The sequence below is a fragment of the Helianthus annuus genome, chromosome 9, assembly GCF_002127325.2.
Source record: "Helianthus annuus cultivar XRQ/B chromosome 9, HanXRQr2.0-SUNRISE, whole genome shotgun sequence".
Taxonomy (NCBI): domain Eukaryota; kingdom Viridiplantae; phylum Streptophyta; class Magnoliopsida; order Asterales; family Asteraceae; genus Helianthus; species Helianthus annuus.
The window spans coordinates 94,865,075-94,881,826 of NC_035441.2; the positions used below are offsets into that span (position 1 = coordinate 94,865,075).

General features: G+C 42.4%; 1 long non-coding RNA gene across 1 annotated transcript; it reads right to left on the bottom strand.

Annotated features, from left to right (window-relative positions):
- Window positions 1–1,880: 1,880 nt before the first annotated feature.
- On the bottom strand, window positions 1,881–2,789 carry LOC110877669. The gene is made up of 3 exons (XR_002557219.2): window positions 2,554–2,789; window positions 2,262–2,307; window positions 1,881–2,079 (listed from the first exon to the last, which is right to left on the bottom strand). It is a non-coding gene; the product is annotated as an uncharacterized LOC110877669 (long non-coding RNA).
- Window positions 2,790–16,752: the final 13,963 nt, after the last annotated feature.

Sequence of the window (16,752 nt, forward strand, 5' to 3'; positions counted from 1 at the left end):
TTGAATAGTAAAAATAAATAATAGACTCATTAAATGATTTATTGAAATTACCTTTGTATCCTTTATTCTTTTTATTCTTAATTTGTAATTTTTTCTCATTTGAACTCTCCACTATTATAATAATCTTATATTCATGGTTATTATATCTCTTTAATATTCTTAATTCTTAATAATTAACATTAGTTATCTACTTAACTATATTTTAATATAATATCTCTATTTTAAGAAATAAAAACATACTCTTTATACACATATTAAAATAATCTTATATTCAAGATTATATCTCTTCAATATTCTTAATTCTTAATAATTAATATTAGTTATCTACTTACATGTACTTTAATATAATATCTCGACTTTAATAAATAAAAACATATTTATCAAAAGAAGATGAGATAACCAAAAATTTATTCATCCATCACTATTTGACGTAACCAAAAATTTAAAACCTCATCATGTTTATAATTTGTCATTATCGTTTTCACAAATGTTAAATATATATGTGTGTGTGTGTTTAGTATATATAACCTTAGATCATGAACTTATTTCATTCCATCTTCTACTTTGATAACACTTTTTAAAATAAGAATATAATAGTTTGAAATAAAAATCTCTTCAATATTCTTAATAATTAATATTAGTAATCTACATACCAATACTTTAATATAATATCTCTACTTTAATAAATAAAAACATACTTATCAAAAGAAGATGGGATAACCAAAAATTTATTCATCCATCACTAATTGACGTAACCAAAAATTTAAAACCTCATCAAGTTTATAATTTGTTATTATCGTTTTCACAAATGTTAAACATATACATATACATATATACATATATATATATACATATATATATCTGTGTGTGTGTGTTTAATATATATAATCTTAGATCAAGAACTAATTCCATTCTATCTTCTACTTTGATAACACTTTTTAAAATAAGAATATATTAGTTTGAAATAAAATATACTAATTCTTTTGTTTTCAAAAACAAAATTCTTACTTGGTAAACGCATCATTTAAAATGAGTAATGTTATATTTTTCCTTTAATTTTGTATGTATAGTTCATATTAGGGTTATATGTATTCATATCAAAATTTATATTTATTATGTGTGATGCAAGAAATAATATGAAATATAAAAAAAAATAATTCAAATTTATAATCGTTATGTCCTTCATACGCAACCAACCTCAACAATAACATATTTATTTAAAAAAAAGCTCATTCAAGTTTATATAAATTGAAAACACTTTTTTTCAAAGAACTCGATCAACTCCATGGTTATCTTAAAGCCTTTCATTTTTCTATCCTCAAACCCATGTAACACATGGGTCTATAACCTAGTTACTAATATATGGTTTGTTGTCATCAATTTGGAATTTTGGATGACTTGCAGGGATGATTAACAGGATGAGGGTTTTTATATGAGCATTTGGTTGTATTATTATTATTATTTAATTAATAAAGAATTATTTTTTAACCACGTCAGCATATATTAATATTATTATTAATAAATAATAATAATACCTCATTAAATAAATATATATTTTTTTTCTTAATTTTTAAACTCTTTTTACAATTTTTTTAAAATTATTTTGTAATTTTTTAATCCATGTAGGCCTTTATAAGTCATGTTAACATATTTATAAAAAAAAACTTAAATAAATGTTATATAAGATGGATAACCTTCTATTTAGGTAAAACATCTAGGATTGAAACATCAAAATGAACTTTCGTGACCTGATTAGAACAAAAAAAACTATGAGTGACCTAATTAGATCACTCATGAAACTTGGTTACTATTTAACAAAGTTACCCCAGTTTAGAATTATTGTGCACAATTCTTTCCATTTGGCAAGTATATTATGAGAGTGAAGGTATAACTTATTTCAAAATAATGATTTTACAGTTCACTTTATATTACTTAACTTTTCAAAGATTTACACAAACAATAATTTTTTTTTTCTGTTATTAAAAACACTAAGTCTAAACCGGAGGGAAGTGGTCTCAACAAAATGGTTAATCCTTAATTTTTTCTTGGTCAACGACTGAGCTTGTTATGAGAATGGATCTGCAAAACAATAAACACCATGAAGCACGTTACAAGGAGGACAAGATGGAGGTTCTCCTCGTAACCCACCCTTAACCGTGAGTATAAGTATTACTATGTGTTAATTGTAAGAGTGATAAGGAGGTTAAAAATACGAATAATATCACCATAAGACAAAAGTGAAAACCGAAGAAGATGCATACCAATGAGGCAATCGCTAAACACAAACCTTGACAACCTTCATTCCAACTGCAGAAGTAGAAGCAACATAAGACGCAAATAAGCAACCTGTAAAACTAAATTGTGATTTCGGTTTACTTCACTAATCGATAGCAGCATGTATCCAGTCCCAAACATTTAAAAAGGGAATTTAAATCACCAAGACTCGCCTTATATCACAAACATGTTAAAAGAAACCACAGTTTCTTCTAACTAAACCTTCATTCATCTTAGAAACCATGTAAATAAAGAAGTTTTCGATTAAATATTACATACCACTTTGATGTTGAAGTCAATTTCCACTGTTATTAACTCCAAATTTCCATCCACTACATCTTCCTTAAACTTCCTACTTTCCTTAAAACTCAAAAAACTTGGAAAACAAATAAGTTTGGTACGTTGTTCCTTAGGCTGGTGGGTGTGTGAAGAAACAGTGATCTAATTAAGGTATTAATTAGAGGGGTTTATGTTCCTATCATAGTGGTTAATCTTCTTTGAGGTATTTGAGCTCCGACTGGTTAATCAACCTGCAAAACAGAACACCGTTACTCGTTAAGAGGGGAATGTGGGGGTTTCCCTCTTAACCGGGCTCCGGCGTGAGAATAAGCGACTGCTTTGAGAGTAATTAAGTAGTTAAGAGTAAGAGCCGAGAGAATAGAATGAATAACCTGAGGAATGAAGGTCTCTATTTATAGCCGGAGAGGTGTAAGAGGTTGTGGGCTGATGGGCCTTGGGCCAGAAACGGACAACAACGAATATGCTCTTTGCCTCGCTGGCCTCGACTGCTTAGTGGCTTCTAGATGCTCGTCGGTGCTGGCGCACCTTGATTGGAGCCACGTGTCATTGTTGTCGGCCTTGTTGTCCCTTCTGTCATCAGCAGACAAGTGGAGATCGTGGGACAGTTGTCCCCGTCTCTTGATTGGTGCCATGTAGGCGTCCTTGTGTACTTATCGTCAGAAGATCGTGGCGCACGATTGAACAGAGCCTGCTGGACGCTCATTGGCTCTTTTTACTGCCACTTGTACCCTGTGTACCTCTGTAGGTAACAGCGCGTCTTCCTATGGAGAGGATTTTGTTTGATGGCAACTAACCCGCGCGGGGTTAGTGTGCTCACTTATACCATTGTTTTTATACTAAGTGTTGCTATCTGAGTTTATTATGTGCTCTTCCTCGCTCGGGGGTAAGTCACAATGTGATGTGAGCTGCGCGAGGTTGTTATTATCAAGTTGTTATGCTAAGGAGTATGGTCTCACGTGCAACCTGTTATGAGGTTTGCGCGACTTTTTGGGACCATACCCCTTCAAGTCCCCCCAGTCCAGTGCTGCACCATGCGCAACGCAAGTGGTTGGAGCTCTGGACTTGATAAAAATAAGAGAAGGGAAATTGTCCTTTTGGTCCTGACTTGTAAGGCGCATGTAGAAAACTGTTGTTTTCGATGCGCAGGTACTAGGCAGGTGTCGAGTAATTTCTTGTTTGTCCTTTTAAGCGCGCGGGGTTATAGTGGTTTACGTATATCTGGCGCGACTCATATGACTTCTGCATGAAGTTACTTGCATGTTTTATGGCGGGAAACTTCGAAATTTGAACTTCTGACAGGTTGGTGAGATAAGTCGCTGAGGGCGACGTTTGAGTTGACCCCTGGCACGGGTGTCATCATGCCGCCTGCGGCGGTTGCACTTCATGTCAGGAGAGTGAGGCCCACGCGCGCGTGGTAACCGTCACTCCTGGTTTCCCGCTTGACGTGGCAACCTCCTGTTGGTTAGCCTAGCGGCGAATTCGGCACGGTTACCCATCGCATTAAATGCGATGGGTATATATATCCGAAGAGAAAGGTGAGAGATTCACTTTCTCTTCGTTTCTTCTCCAATTTCCTCTCAAAAGGTCTTTGAATCTTCAAAGTGTTCTTCATCTTCTTCAAGATTTCTTCAAATCTTCAAACTTTTCTTCGTTCTTTTTTCCAGGTGCTTCTAAAATATGAGTGAGGAGCACCAAGAGGTTCCTGCTAGTGAGGAAGGACCGGTTCCAGTCCTTAGATGGGACCTAGGTTTGTTCGAACAGATTGTTCGGAGCTTCAGATTCCCACCGGAGTGGGACGCCCGGTATCCGGCTCAGGGCCAAACCGCGGCTGATGCCCCACCCGGCTATATTACCCTATATGAAGATTTCTTTCTTCAGGGTAACTTCCGATTGCCGGCGACCAATTTTCTGGGTAGTATCCTTTCTTACTACAGGTTCCACATATCTCAGATGAGTCCACCTGGGATGGTGAGGGTGAGACACTTCGAGTTCTTATGTCAGTCTCATGGCATCGAGCCATCCGTAGACAAGTTTCGATCCTTTTACCAACTGCAAAGGACGATGGGGTTTTTTTCGTTTGCGAGCCGAGGTGCGGCGAAGAAGATCTTGTTAAATCCACCAAAGAGTTTCCATGACTGGAAACCCAAGTTCTTCTTCATCAGGGAAGAAGTCGTGCCGGTCGCTATGACCTTTAGGGAATGGACTGAGGCCATACCCAAGGAAGATCTGCCGATCCCAAAAACGGCTTTGTGGTACCAGCAGCTGACCTCAACCCCTAACCGGGTGTTTGGGGAAAATGTTCTAGTTGCAGCAAGGATGAGTGACCAGTGGTCACCTAGCAGTAGGGAAGTTCCCGTTTTAAAGCTTGGCGATCAAGGTTAGTCGTTTTCCTGATTTTTGTCTAAGATTTCTTTGATTATTACTTACGTATCTCCGTTTATAGAAGCGCAACTTTACCAAGCTGCCTTCTCTACTTTTGGAGGCTCCATGGGCGTTCGCCCATTGCGCGATGATGAAGAAAGCTGGTATGACCAGATTAAAGGGAACTTCATGTTTCCAGCTGCTGATGCCTTTGCTTCGCCGCCAACTGCTACTGAAGGTGCGCAATATCCAAAACCTCGTCCATTGCGCTCTGTGACTCTCGCTGGGAAAGAAACTTTCTATCTTTCCAGCGAGGAGTCCGTAGGATCTTCCAGCGGCGAGCTAAGCTCTTGGTCTAAAATATTTGCAGGTGTGTTGCGCGACCTGGGGATTGACCCAGAGGAGAAAAAGAAGAAACCGGTGAAGAAGAAGAAGAAAGCGGAGCCGGAGGTGACCAGCAAGGGCACTGGCCCTAGTCGCGCAACAGCTGCTGCTGGCAAAGGTACTCTTCGCCTTCGTCAACGTGACTTGGATGATTATGTGATCATCAGTGACTCATATGAAGGTTTATCTCATGTAGCTAAGGGAAAAGCTGGTGCTGGTGGGTCAAAGAGTTCTGGGAGCGCGGGTTCTCGTAACCCCGATGCTGGCGCGACCCCCAGTTTTCCCGAAGATGTAGAAGAGGAGGAAGATGCTGGTGCCCGACTTATTGGGCGAAAGAGGGGTAGGAGCGAGGCTACAACTGGTGTGGCTTCCGCGCCTCAATCTGTTGTGATCCCTGCGATAGGGAAGACGAGCAGGCTGCGCTCGTTGTATCAATTTTCTCCTGGTATGTTCTTTTCTTCTCTTCTCTAAAAAACTTTTTTGCTTACACTTGCCTTATTTTGCAGAGATCAAGAAGAAGACCCCTGAAAAGGCGGTTACATTCAGTGAGGCGGGAGTAAAAAGGCCCAAGATAACCGTTAAGTCCACTGACGCTGCAGCTCAGGATGCCGCGAAGGCGGCTGAGGCGCAGCGAAAGGTGGAGGAGGCGCGTAAGAAAGAAGAGGAGAAGAGAAAGAAAGAAGAAGAGAAGAAGGTAGAGGAGGAGAGAAAGAAAAGAGAGGAGGAGGAGAGGAAGAAAAAGGAGGAGGATAGGAAGCGGAGGGCGGAGCAGGAGAGGCTGGCTGAGGTGGCCAGGAAGCAGGCCTTGGAGAAGGAGGCAGCGGCGAAAAAGGCTATGGATCAGCCTTTGAAGTCTCCAGGTCCTGAGGTCACCAGGCCAACCAGCACCGGCCCTGTTCTCACTTCGAAAGGGTCTGGCCGCTACTCTTCTAGCGGCGCGAGCTCCGGTGGAGCTGGGGGTTATAACCCTGATGTGATAGGGGCGAAAGATACCGTTGGAGATATCTACTACAAGACATATACTGAAGAAGAGCGCGGCGATGTCCTCCATCAAGCCCCCTGGAGCTTAAAACAGAAGGATACATTTATTGAGTTTGGCGCTTCGCGCGAATGGTTTTTGAATTCCTTCCCCCCTGGTGAGGTCAATCGGCAAAGGGCAAAACCCCATGAGATGTTATATCGTACTTATATTCTTGGGGAGGCCAATGCCCGCGCTGCCAACCACCAGATCGTTCGCGAAGAGTAGGAGAGTTTGTTGAGTAGTTAGTTGGTAGGCATTTGTGCCTTTGTAATTTCGTTGAATGTTCTTATGTATGATGCTGCGCGGTTGCGCAAGTTGTTAATGAAACATTTTGTTTTTTCCGTTGCAATTATTGCATTGTTATAAAACTTTGTGCTAAATTAGCTCGAATAAATGGAAGCGTTTTGTAAGTATTTAGGTGATCGTCCGGTATCGCGCTTTGTTTGCGGAGGACCTTGGAGGTGGTTTGAACCGTCTTGAAATGCTGTAGTGTTTTCGCGCTAATCAAAAGTTTAACATGCATTTGTAACGAAAAAATGTAATAGAAAAAACATGTCGTATGTTTTCATTCAAGTCAGAAGTTGGCTCTTAGGCCTTCATACATATTTGCCAATGGCTCGTAGCCAGCGTAGCGAATTGAAAAATGGCGCAAGGCCGAAAAGATTACATATAGCATTTGCGCAATTGTTGCGCATTCCAAGTTCTTGGTAAGATGTGGCCATCTAGGGTGCGCAATTTGTAGGCCCCTTTGCCCAGGACCTCATGAATCAGATATGGGCCTTCCCATTTAGGTGCCAATTTCCCTGGGCGTTCCGCATTTGATGCTTCGTTGTTGCGAAAGACGTACTCCCCTGGATTGAAGGTACAAATGCGAACCCTTGTGTTGTAGTACCTTTCCAGCTGGGTTTTGTACTTGGCCTCTCGGATTCTTGCGATTTCGCGTCTTTCTTCTAACAGGTCCAAGTCTAGGCGCCTTTCCGCTTCATTGTCAATTGTGTTGACCGTTGTCATGCGTGGCGAGGGCAGGCCAATCTCCGCCGGGATTACCGCCTCTGAGCCATAGACCAGGCTGAAAGGGGTCTCGCCGGTACTCGTCTTTGGCATGGTCCGATGAGCCCATAAAATGCTTGGGAGCTCATCAACCCATCCGCGCCGCCTTGTCCCTAATCTGGCCTTTATCCCTTCGACGATACATTTGTTCACACTTTCCACTTGTCCGTTGCCTTGTGGGTGCGCAACGGAGGTGAAAGTGTGTTCGATGTTCATCTCCTTCATCCAGTTCTTAAGATCGTCCGAAGCAAAGTTGGTGCCATTGTCTGTCACGATCTTGAGCGGGAGGCCAAATCTGCATATGATGTGCTCCCATATGAATTTGCGCACAATCATAGCTGTGGTGGATGCGAGGGCTTTGGCTTCTACCCACTTTGTGAAGTAGTCGACAGCTACTATGATGAACTTTACGGCGCCGGGAGCATCCGGGAAGGGTCCCACCATGTCAATTCCCCATTGTTGGAAGGGCCATGCGGTGGACACGGGGATAAGATCATTTTTAGGGCGCAGCGTTTTTGGAGCGTGCCTCTGGCAAGAGTCACACTTGCGGATCTCCTTCATTGCATCGACATGCATACCCGGCCAGTAGTAACCGGCGCTCATGATCTTCGCGACAACCATCCGTGGTCCGGAGTGAATGCCGCAAATCCCTTCGTGGATTTCCCTTATCAAATAATTCGCGTCCTGGGGGTCCACACAGCGCAGTAGTGGTCCCAGGAAGGATTTTCGGTACAGGATACCGTCATTCATTTCGTACTGTAGGGCTTTGGTTTGGACCTTTCTTGCTTCCGCTTTGTTCTCGGGAAGCACCCCTTCTTGCAAGTATTGGATGATGGGGGTCATCCACGATGTTTGCCCTTTTTCGATCACATTCACCTGTCGCAGCAATACTGACGGGTTCTTGAGTACCTCTATCCTTACATCCTTGGCGAGATGTTGAAAGGAAGTCGAGGCGAGTTTGCTCAGGGCATCTGCGGGCTTGTTTTCTGAGCGATTGATATGTATGACTTCGTGGGTTTTGAATTGTTGGAGCAATTCTTTCGCTTGTTCCAGATATAAAGCCATGACTTCTCCCTTTGCGTCGTATATGCCATTCACTTGACTGGCTATCAGGAGTGAATCAACATGTGCGCGCAAGTTTTTTGCTCCCATCTTGATGGCGAGGCGTAAGCCTGCCAGAAAAGCCTCGTACTCAGCTTCATTGTTGGTGTTTTTGAAGTCGAGCTTAATGGCGTAAGCAAACTCGTGCTTTTCTGGGCTTACTAGACGTAAACCTGCTCCCGCGCCATCTTCATTTGATGCCCCGTCAGTGTAAAGCATCCAAGTTTCCTCTGTTGTGTTTTCCTTGGGAGTCTCTATCATTTCGCATTCCTTGATCTTATCAGCCGGCACTTCTGTGATGAAGTCGGCGAGGACTTGCCCCTTAATGGCTGGGCGCGGCCTGTACAAGATGTTATGGCCGCCCAGTTCAATGGCCCATTTTGCCAACCTGCCTGATGTCTCAGGCTTCTGAAGTATAGTGCCAATGTGGAAGTTGGTAAGCACAGTTATCACATGGCCTGTGAAGTATCGGCGCAATCTTCGGGAGGCGTGTAGTAGCGCAAGAACCAGCTTTTCCATTGTGGAATATCTTGTTTCTGGGTCTGTGAGTACCCTGCTGACGTAATAGATCGGGGTTTGCACACCATTCCTGTCTACCAACAATACTGACCCTACTGCTTTATCCGAGGAGGACAAGTACAGCACAAGGGGCTCTTTTTCAAACGGTGCCGTCAGCGTAGGGAGTTCGATCAGACATGCTTTCATTTGTTGAAAAGCTGTTTCGGCTTCCAGGGTCCATTTGAACTCTTGCTTCTTTACACAATTGCGCAACGTGCTAATGAAGGGATACGACTTTGCGGCGTGATTGGAGAGAAAACGATTTAGCGCGGCCAGCCGGCCGGCTAGTCGTTGCATTTCCTTGATGTTTCTTGGTGAGGGCATTCGTTCTATAGCTTGTACCTTCTCTGGATTCACCTTGAAACCGCCGTTTGTGACTATGAAGCCTAGAAACTTCCCTTCTTCCATGCCAAAGGAACACTTGGCTGGATTTAGCTTCATATTTACGCTGCGCAATGAGTTGAACGTTTTTTCGATGTCTTTTAACATTTGGTCCTCCTCGGGACTTTTCACCACTAGATCATCGATATAAACCTCAATGTGCTTTCCGATGTCACCTGCGAAGGTTTTGTCCATCAAGCGTTGATAAGTCGCGCCTGCGTTCTTCAGACCAAAAGGCATCTTTGTGTAGCAGAAGATTCCAAGGTCTGTTCTGAATGCTGTCTTGTCTTCATCTTCTAGCTTCATCTGCACTTGATGATATCCTTTATAGCAATCCAGAAAGCACTTCCATCGGTATGGCGCGAGAGAATCAATTTTTTTATCGATCTCAGGCAAGGAATAGCAATCCTTTGGGCACGCCTTGTTGAGATCAGTGTAGTCTACGCACATGCGCCATCCGCCATTTGATTTTTCTACCATCACAGGGTTCGCGACCCAGCTTTGGTATCTTACCTCTCTCAGGATTCCAGCCTTGAGCAACTCACATACTTGCTCATTCATCGCTTTTGTCTTATCCGCGCCTAGGCTGCGCCTTCGCTGGACTTTTGGTTCTACAGAAGGGTACGTGTTTAAGCAATGCTCAGTTATGTTGCGCGGGACGCCGGTCATGTCTGACGGGGTCCAGGCAAATATATCCATGTTGCGGAACAGCAGTTGCTTTAAATGTTTTCTGATGTCTGACGAAATGGCGTGGCCAATTGTCACTGTCTGCTCTGGGTACTTGCGGTTTAAGACCCATTTTTCTGGCTCGGTCGTAGAGACCTTCGCCGCTTTTGTTGGGCGCAGCTCTTCAGTTGACATCACTTCTTTCTTGGCGTATATGATTGCGACGCCTGTCTTGGTAGGAAAACCTATGGCAGAATGAGGTGTTGAAGTCACCATGTTTAGTTCGCCTTGTGTTTCCCTTCCAAGAAGCACATCATGCCTTGATTTCACTGGCATTACCATAAAGTTCACATTTGTTGTTCTTGAATGTTTCCCGTCAGAGAGCGTGACAGGGAAACTGATTTGGCCGAGAGGGAAGACCATTTCATTGCAAAAGCCGGACAAAGGATAATCGACTGGCTCGAGTCTCGCTTTGTCTTCTTCATCGAATTGGTTGAAACATTGTTCGTAGATGATGTCGGCTGTGCTTCCTGGGTCGATGAAGATGTACTCTGTTTCATAGTGACCAATTATACCAGTAATGATGATGTGTGTAAAATGCAACATATAAAACACATCAATTAAGGCATAAAACTAACCCTTTTTAAGTACTAATGTTGGAAAAAGAGTGTTTTTGTCTTCCTTTTGTATTTTCAGGATGAAATGAGCTCAAAATCACAAAAGAAGCAAAAAGACTACTAAATCTACCATAAATACAAGAAAAGGAACAAAAGTGAACTGCCCGGACCCTCAACGGCACCTCCCAAGACAAAGAGAAGAGAAACAGAGCCTGAACACGCCCCGTGTCCAGTGAACACGGGGGCGTGCCCAGGAAGCAGCAGAAAAGACAAACCAGTAGAAGCTTCCATTGCTCACCACGGGGCCGTGCCCAGCGGACACGGGGGCGTGTTGAAAGTACAGCAGGCGCATTAATTGTAATTCGCAATTACAATTAATGAAGAGAGAGAATGTCAGACGGGCACGGGGCCGTGTTCAGCGAACACGGGGCCGTGTCCAGCGTTCTGTTCAGCCTATAAATAGAGGAGCTTGGCTTCATTCTCTCTCATCCCTTGGCACACCACCTCTCTCACACTTCATCCACCACCCACCACCATCATAACACCATCATCCACCACCATCATCCATTGTCCATCATAGAGTGTGTGAGTCGTCTCGGGATCCAAGATTGATCGTAAGAGTTCTTGACAATCAAGGCCATGTTTGCCTAAGTCTCTTACATCACTTGGTGAAGACAAGTGTTTAGTATAATACTTTTTATTTTTAATCTTTTGCACTTTTTATTTGGTTTTGTATTAATGACTTTAATAACTAGTTACTTATGTTGAAGGTGATCTTTCCTTATCGTTTGTCCGTGGTGTCTTGGCATTATTTTACTGTCTATATAAAATAAAAGATTTTCACCATTCATATCTCCACGGTCTATATGGAGGTATGTTGGCTACCTGGTCGGGGGTTAAGGGAACGGTTTGGTAAAGGTCTTGCCCTTGTTCAGCGTTTAGAGGTCCTGCTTGGGACCTGGGTCAAATTTAGTAGGATCTCCTTCAATGCCCATAGGTATTGGATGGCGGGGATCCAAACTCTTTGACCCCCTCATAAGCTAACTACTATTAATACTATAACCCGGCTATTTAGGACTGTATCCCTGCTGACTCAGACTACTTAGCCGAGGGTAACGTCACCGCCAAAAGCGGGGCCTACCATAATTTGCATTAATAACTTAATTCATTATCTTTCAATAATCCAACCCTTTAGGATTGTATCCTTGCTGACTCAAACTACTGGGTTGAGGGTAACGTCACCTCCGAAAAAGGGGCCTACTACAATAACTAAGATAATCTCTTAAACAAGTGCAAAAGTGCGAAAATAATCAAAGGTTATACTAATACACTTGTCGGATCCAAGTGATTCATCTTGTCTATCTGTTTTTTTTATTTTATTTTATTTTTCAGCATTTAGTTAGTTTTTATTTTTCTTAGTTTAAAACATTTTTCTAACTTTTTGATTTGATTAGACGTTGAGGATAAACCGGTATTAAAAGCTCTTGTGTCCTTGGACGACCTCGGTATCTTACCAACACTATACTACGTCCACGATGGGTGCACTTGCCCATATGTGTGTTTAGTGTTAGTAAATATCGTGTTTTATAAATTTAAAACTTGGCTAAAAGTGTAAAAAGGGCTTAAAAATATATCTAAATTATATACACACCGACACACATCAAGTTTTTGGCGCCGTTGCCGGGGACACAAGGATTTTAAGAAAGTTAGGAATCAACGGCCTAATCATCTTTTTATTTTTCTTTAATTTTTTAGGATTTTTTTTTAGATTTTTCAGCTTCTGCAGATCTCAGCACGGGGCCGTGCCTGGTCGGACACGGGCCGTGCTCAGCAACGTCACTGGCAGTTTTTGTTTTTCAAGTTAACAGGAGGCTGACCACGGGGCCGTGTCGGTGCAACACGGGGTCGTGTCCAACTTCCAGTGACTGGGATCTGAAAAACAACCACTGTATCTCCGACCACGGGGCCGTGTTCGCTCGACACGGGGCCGTGGTGAACCTTCTGACCAACATTCTTTTCTGTTTTTATTGCAGGACTTGGAACCCGACGCCAACCTCGCGTAGTGTATGAGCTCCAGTTCCAATAAAGACATAAAGGAACCATTAGAAGAACCCGAACGCTTTCTCAGAAAAAGGTTAAAAGCCAAAAACCAAGAGAAAGTTTCGGGTGACCCACCCCCAATGGCGGACCAACGTACCCTCATGGATTACTTACGGCCCACCGTAGGTAATCTCGGCGCCGCTATCAATGCCCCGAATGTCGAAGCTAATAACTTCGAACTTCGACCGCACTTGATACAAATGCTCCAAAACTCCGCAACCTTTCACGGGCTCGCGGACGAGGATCCCCATCTACATATAACTAATTTCTTAGAAATATGTGATACATTTCGGATCAATGGAGCATCAAACGACGCCATCCGCCTTCGTATGTTTCCATTCTCACTAAAAGACCGAGCGAAAGCTTGGCTCAACACCCTCCCAGCTGGATCGGTAAACACCTGGGATGAACTAGCCCAAAAATTTCTATATAAGTATTTCCCTCCTTCTAAAACTGCTAAATTAATGGCTGAAATTAACACATACTCACAAGAGGACGGGGAATCCTTATATGAAACTTGGGAAAGGTTCAAGGAGCTACTACGCAAGTGTCCCCATCACGGCCTCGCGATATGGCAACAAGTATCCACTTTCTACAATGGATTGTTGCCACATACTAGACAGACACTTGATTCTAGCTCCGGGGGACTTTTAGGTAATCGACGCCCACACGAAATATATAATCAGATTGAGGAAATTGCTCAAACCAATTTTCAGTGGCACACCCCCCGGGGAAATAAAACTATTGCCCCGGGCGCCCATAAGGTAGACGAAAACACCTCTTTACAAGCCCAAATCGAGGCCCTTTCTTCAAAAATAAAAAAATTAGAAATGACAAAAACGGTCTCGGTCATGGCTTGTGAAGGGTGTGGTGGGTCACATGAAAATTGGAGTTGCATGAAAGAAACGGACGATCAACAAGAAATGGTAAACTACATTGATAATAGACCTAGGCCGTCGGGTCCTCCAACGGGGACCTACAACCAAGGATGGCGAAACCACCCAAACCTTGGTTGGAGGGAGCCCGGCAATAGTAGTAACCAACAACCACAACGAACAAACTTTCAGCAATCAAGAAATGAGTCACAAAATTTCACTCAACAACAAAGTGGGAGAGAAAGGCTCGAAGATACTATATCTCGCCTCGTCTCTGACACTGACAAGAAAAATTCGGAAAGATTCCTACAATTAGAATCAAACTTTAGGAATCAACAAGCTAGCATTCAAAATATAGAAAAACAAATAAATCAACTAGCTCAAAATTTTTCCGAAAGACCACAAGGCGCGTTACCTAGCAATACCGAAACCAACCCGAAGGCACAAGTTCACCTCATCACGCTACGAAACCGAACCGTAGGGCCTGCAGAAATACCTCCAACCACGGAAGAATCAACGCCAACACATCTGCAGGAGAAGGACCCTCCACCATCAACAGAGCCTACCAAGGCTCCTCGAGTCCCGTACCCCGGTAGGTTAATTCGTCAAAAAACCAACGAGCAATTCGCAAAGTTCGAAAGTTTGCTAAAACAATTGCATGTCAATATTCCTTTTATCGAAGTCCTAACCCAAATGCCCAAATACTCTAAATTTATGAGGGACTTCCTTACACATAAAAAGAAAATTGAGAATTTGCAATTAGTTAATTTAGGCGAAGAATGCTGTGCCCTCGTACTCAATAAACTACCCCAAAAGAAGATCGATCCCGGAAGCTTCACGATTCCGTGCTCAATAGGGGAATCTCCCGTTCGCAATGCCTTAGCCGACTTAGGGGCAAGCATTAACCTCATGCCCTCTTCAATGTTCAAAAGGCTAGGCTTGGGAACCACAAGCCCCACAAAAATAAGCATACAACTCGCGGATCGATCGGTCAAGTTCCCGCAAGGTGTAATCGAGAATGTCTTGGTAAGGGTAAGCAGGTTTGTTTATCCTGTTGACTTTGTCATACTCGACATGGAGGAAGACAACGAGGTCCCCCTTATTCTAGGGAGGCCTTTCCTTGCCACCGCACAAGCAGTAGTGGACATGAATGAAGGGACACTAACGTTGAGGTATGGGGACGATGAGGTAAAATTCGGAGTTGGGAAAAGAATAGAGGATGACGACCCGGTCCACTACATGAAGGTTATCGACTCAAGCTTGGATGCCGCTCTCCGACGGTGTAACTTGGGAGGCAAGGCACCCCAATCAAATGACGTGTGACCAGGAATTGGGTCTAGCCAAGGACCCTTATAAACGTGGCGCACCACGGAGGCATTCCGCGGATCTATCCTTAGTTTAAGATTAATCTTTTACTTTTTGCAGAATAAAACACACTCATGGTGGTAATGGATGAAAAAGGGAACGAGAAAAAATGGAACCATGCAGAAGAACAGAACAAACCGACAAAAATCTCCATAACAGAAGGCTCCACACGGGCCGTGCCCAACCAACACGGCCCCGTGCTGAGCCCCCTGCAGGAAATCACCCAGTTCAGGTAACTGGACACGGGCCGTGTTCAGCGAACACGCCCCCGTGTCCATGCTTCTGTTTCAATTCTATAATTTTTGTTACTGGCACTTGACCACGGGGCCGTGCCCGGTCAACACGGGGCCGTGTCCAGGGTGCCAGTAACACAAATCTTTGTTTTTAAACACACTTTTACATATTCTAATCAGCCAAAAACTCTATTTTTGGACACATTGAGGACAATGTGTAATTTAAGTGTGGGGGGGATGCTAAAACCTTGGAATTTTGCAAAATCCTAAAACAAGCCTTACACAAAACTCTATTGGAACCGCTAAACACCCCAAATTTTTTCAAAAACTTTTTCAATTTTTTTTATTTATTTACTTGTCTTAGTTTAAGTTGGAAATAACAAGTCATAAAAGGGTTATATTTTTACAAACTTACAACCGATAGCGTCGTGATAAAAAGAACTAACATAAGAAAATTATGAAACGGTATAACAAGTCTAGCTAAAATTCGATTATATATGCTCGGTCACATTAAAAACCCATTCCCACAAAAAGTGAGTTTTGAGCCTTTATTGAGCATAAAAATACACATACTTAGATTAAATGCTCATTTTTCGTTTCTTGTGTGAATAGCCGCTCGGTCTTTACAAATCTAGAACTTGCCACGACGATACATTCCCGGTCCTTACCAACTTAAACCCAAGTAAGTAAATGATGGAGGCATTAGGACTAACTATTTTTCTTTCAAAACCATTATTTTTCATTTTTTTTTTTTACCTACCCAAAATCCCCCTAGAAAACCCCTTTGAGCCTAAACCTTTCATTTCATTACCCCCAAAACAATTTTCTACCCACCAAAAACCTTTTTCATTTTTTCACCTTTATTTTAGTGACAAACTCGGTTTTTCATAAACATACCCTTTACGTGACGATCAAAAAAAAAAAAAAATAAATAAATAAATAAATAAATAAATAAATATGATGAAGTCAAAAACAAACATAAGCTACAAAAAGCTTGTTTGGAGAAATACTTCAAAAATAAATGTCACCAAAAATAAGGTATTTTACGAAAACCGACACTTGTTACAATTTTCGCCCTTTTTTACTAACCACTAACCAACCACCCACCTTTAAACCCAAGCCTTCACCCCAAAAGACCTCTTGATATTTACAAAGGTAAAAAGTTAAAAAGGAGGAGGATTGATCGCTTGGCAAGCATATGGAAAATGTAAATCCGTGCCGCTCTCGAGCGATTCACTTAAATATACACCTTCGGCCGAGTGATTGAGTGATCTCCCGTGAGGTATGTGAACTTGTATATAAATGGAATTTTAATAAGGCATGCTATGCCAAATTTAGTAATTTATCTTATGTAAAGTTCAAAATAAACCATGACGAATAAGATTGTAAATAAAATAAAAATAGAACCTATACAAACCTTGGATTCCCGACACTCTAGGACAAGTTAAAAAAAACTTCTCTTCTAC